This window comes from Marmota marmota, unplaced genomic scaffold (assembly GCF_001458135.2).
Source record: "Marmota marmota marmota unplaced genomic scaffold, marMar, whole genome shotgun sequence".
Classification (NCBI taxonomy): Eukaryota; Metazoa; Chordata; class Mammalia; order Rodentia; family Sciuridae; genus Marmota; species Marmota marmota.
Window position 1 is genome coordinate 188505 of NW_025999869.1, and position 4605 is coordinate 193109.

General features: G+C 44.4%; 1 pseudogene; it reads left to right on the plus strand.

Annotated features, from left to right (window-relative positions):
- Positions 1-1461: 1461 nt before the first annotated feature.
- On the plus strand, positions 1462-2684 carry LOC107147936 (annotated as a pseudogene).
- The last annotated feature ends 1921 nt before the right edge of the window (positions 2685-4605 follow it).

Genomic DNA, 4605 nt, shown 5'->3' on the forward strand with positions numbered 1-4605 from the left:
TTTGGGCCTATCAAAAGGGAGCATAAATAATGATGCTTGGCATTGATTAGTCCTAGCTAGTGTGTGTTTATTACAAATATATATATTTTGTTTCTTCTTTTGGTACCAGGGATTGAATTTAGAGACACTTGACCATGGAGCCACATCCCCATCACTATTTTTGTATTTTATTTTGAGACAGGGTCTTGCTGAATTGCTTAGTGCCTCACTTTTTGCTTAGGCTGGCTTCAACTTCTGCCTTAGCTTTCTGAGCTACTGGGATTACAGGCGTGTGCTACTGTGCCCAGATTACCTAGGATATTTCTTTGCATGTAAATTATCTCTATCCTGGTGCAGTTTAAAATATATATATTTATCCCAGACCAGCAAAGGTAGCAGTCAGGAGCACCTCTGCTGCCCCAGTTTTTTTCCCCTTGTCCTACCCCTCCTTCTCTATCTCCTCCTCTGCCTCTACCCCCTCCTCCTCCTTCTCCTCCTCCTCTGCCTTTACCCCCTCTTCCTATAACTCCTCCTCCTCCAACCCCTCCCCCTCTTCCTTCACCCCTCTAACTCCCCCATATTAATTCCTCCATCTGCACCCCTGCTCCTCCCCTCCTCCAATCCCTTCCTCCTTCCAGTTTTTTCTACTCCACCTTCCCTCTTCTTCCTCCGTCCTCTCTCCTTCCTGCTATACTCCTCATCCCTTGTTCACAGTCTTTCTCCTTCTCCACCCTTTCTCTACCTATGTTTCCTTCCTCCTCCTTCCCACTTCCTTCTCCCCCTCTCCACCTCCTCCTCCACACTCTTCCTCCTCTACTTCTCATTCTTACTCCTCCCCCACCACCTCCCCTCCCCTCCTCTACTTCTTACAAGACCTTTCTTCTCCTCTTTCTCCCCCTTCACCCTTTTTCTTTTCCTCCTCCACTTTCATTCCTTCACCTTCCTCCTACATTTTCCTCCTCTGCCTCCACGCCAGCCTCCTCTAACCCCTCTTCCTCATTTATGCCTCTAATTCCACCATACTCACTCTTCCACCTGCACCATTTTTTACTCTTCCACCCCTTTCTGCTCCCCTCCTTCACTCCTGTCTTCCTTCTCCTCGCTCCCCCTCCACCCCTTCTCCTCCAACGCTCTTTCCCTCCTCTTCCTTCTCCTCCACCTCCTCTTCCTCTCCCCCTTCCTCCTCCCCTCTTCTCTTTCCTCTACCTGCTTTCTCCGCTGGTTTCTCCTGATCCATCCCCTCCTCCTCCACTCTCTTTCTTCTACCTGCCTTCCTATTCATCCTTTTCTTAATCCAGTTCCTTCCTTCCCCACCCCCTCTTCCTCTTCCACCCCCTTTCTCTTCTGTGCTCCTTTATTCTTCATTCCCAGCTTTCCCCCTTCCTCTTCCTGCCCAATCTCTTTTTTTTCCCAGTCAGTGGCACCACACCTGCAGGTTTTGCCTTTCACCCCCCACTAATATCACAGTCTTGAGCACTCGAAGTTCAATTCTCTAGAACTCTGCTCAACATGGACACCAGTGGGATTAAAGGAGGATTCAGTGTCACAGCATTCAGCTACTTATGTGTGGAAAGGAAGATGGCAGTATCTTTCTGAAAGGAGAGTCAGTTAAGAAGATGTGGGAGGAGAGTGCTGCACATATGAATGTTGCAGAGGGAACTGTCCTGAGAGAATGGTCACACTGGCTGGGCCCACTAATGCCGCCTTTAAAATTTGTTATTGACAAACTGGAAGAGGACATCAGCAACTCTCTGAACAACAGCACAGCTGCTAAAAGACCTCAGTCACTCTGAGCCTGGTGGTCCCTACTAGTCAGTGTGTGTCTCCCTCATTGGAAAAGGTGGTTATGGGATGGAGATTCAAGAGAGCACAAGGGCTCAGGCCTAGGTGGCAAGGACATGCTACCCAATGCAGCTGAGTAGGCCTTTGTTATAGCAGGCATTCTGCAATCCATCACTGAATGTGTCAAACAGATGTGCATAGTCATATTGAAGTCCCCAAACATGTTTTTTCATCCCATACTGCCCAAGATGCCACCTTCTGCAGTCTTCTTTGCAGGGGCCAGGACAGGTACAGCACAGGCAGTGAGAATGCAAGCTTTTCCCACAGCACCTCATACATGTGCCTCAACCTTGACATAAAGGGACCCCTCTAGAGACCTGTGCCACTCAAGGACAGTCTGCCATTCCCTAACTATCCTTGACCAAGCTGCACAAGTTGGCAATGCAACAGTTTCATTGTCTTATGACCCATGTTCCACCTGATTCAGCAGCATTGAATCCAGCTCTTCAGATGTGAAAGGCCATCCAGCAGGTTTGCATGCACCTGGTCAGGCTACTCATAAACTCAGTGTCCCAAACAACTTAAATGGCTGCAAAATCAGGTGTCAAGGTGCCAAAACAAATGAGATCCATCAGATGTCTGGAGCACAGGTGAATATTGTGAGCCCAGTGGAAGATCTACTGATAGCAGCTCACCATCACTGAATCTGCTGCCGGCACTAGCCTGGCTCAGAATCTCATCAAGCTCAGCCTTTCCTCAGAGAGAGGTGGAATGGGGAGCTACTGGAACAATGCAGATTTATCTCTTTTCTCTTTCATCTGCTCACCACCACCCATGATCCATCTGTGTAGTTTCTGAACAGTCAATGATTCCAGGTTTTACATAGTTTGTAAATGTTAAGATTCTACACACTTTATCATCCACTCATGGTTGTTTAATTTTATTTGTTCTAATTAGTTATACATGACAGCAGAATTCATTTCAATTTATTGTACACAAATGGAGCACACATTTTAATTTCCCTGGTTGTACATGAAGTAGAGTCAAAACATTTGTGCAATTATCTATCTAAGGTAATGCTACCCATCTTGTTCCACTTTCTTTCCAATCCCCACAGCCTCTCCCCTCCTCTCCCTCCCCTTTGACCAATCTGGAGTCTGAACCCAAGGGCTCTTAACCACTGAGATACATCCTCAGCCATTTTTTATATTTTATTTAAAGACAAGATCTCCTTGAGTTAATTAGGGCATCTCTAAGTTTCTGAGGCTGGCTTTGAAGCCTTGATACTCTTACCTCAACCTCCTGAGCCTCTGGGATTACAGGCATGAGCCATTGTGTCCCACTTAAATAAATTTTTTAAATGCTCAGTTTAGTATGAATTTAAACACCCATATGTCCCCATCTAAATAGAGGTGAATGGCCCTGGGCTGGCTGCCTTCTCTCATTGCCCTTCCCTACCTCTGCCTGGAGATAAGTTCAGTGCCAATTCTTTCTGTCATTCCTTATAGTTTACCATCAACGAGGAAGCAGAATTTTACTTGGTTTTGTCTTAGTTGAGTTTTCAATACTGAATGTTACCATTAGTGCTCTACCACTGTGGTGCTGTAACTTGTATAGGGATTCTCTGCCTCAGTTGGCTAGACTCCTAGTGCTGTCTGAGGCTGTGGGTTTTCCAGATCCCTTCTGTGTTCCTGTTTCAGAAACCTCACTTGTTTCCAGTTTAACTTTTTGTTCTTGGTAATTTCATTATTTTTTTAAAAAAATTTGGCCCTCAAGTGAGCACACTTCATAAATGTTGTACACATTGGAAAAACATTGTCAGGTTATAGACTATGGATAAATTTAAATTACTAGAAAATTCCAGTGCAATGTCTGGATCAGCTCTGGTTGTCCATATATGTGTGTTTATGTCTTACACCTGTCTATCCTGGTTTATTTCCATGTAACCATATATTTCTTTTTACTAAATATCATTTGCATGAATTATTTTCTGTGTATTTCAATGTTCTTGGGAAAGTTTTCAGTAATTTTCTCATGTTTAATTCATTTGTGAGGTCATTTGTTTTTCCTTTTAATATTCCCTGTATGTGAATTCATTTTCCTTTGTAAAGACTGCAGACATTTATCCTGAGGTAGAGCAGTCTTATTGAACCCTATTGCAGTTTCATGAAGGAGTCTCATTTTTAATATATTTGAGTGTATCCCTTTCTTCTTTTAGAAGTTTTTTTTTTTAAATCTTAATCTTCTTATTAAGTAAACACATAGGTCATGGAATGGTGGATTCTGAGAGATAAATCGTTAGGTGTACCCCCCTGGACCCAGGGAATGAGCCCTCCTGGGGTCACATTTCAGCAGTAAGAGTCTTGCTGCCAACTTGGGAATGTGTTTACCTCTACACAAGTAGGTTTTCATTCTGAATTCCTGGTGAAGCAGGCTCCTTACCTGAGCTGGTTCAAATGTTTGCTTTTTATTTCTTTGAGTTTTTTTTATTGCCATGTAATTAGTTTTTTATGCACTTAATATTCATGTCTCCTGATTGTATTTTTTATTTTTCTTTATTTTTTTGTTTGTTTGAAAATGAGTTGGCAGAGTAAGGAGGCCTTTCCCATGAAGTCCTGGCCTCTTCCCAAGTGATTTATGCCTGGCTCCCTCCTTCCCAGTCAGGCCTGACCAGGCACACACCTTCTCTGAGGTCAGGGTAGGCTGCCTTGGAACCAAGGCTGTAATTCCTCACATATGCCTGGGACTCTGTGCCCAGAACAGCTTCCTAGCCAACAGGGCCTTCTTTGGAAAGCCAGGCTCAGCTCTGCATAAGTGGAAATGTCCCCCTGGTGGGGCAGGTCC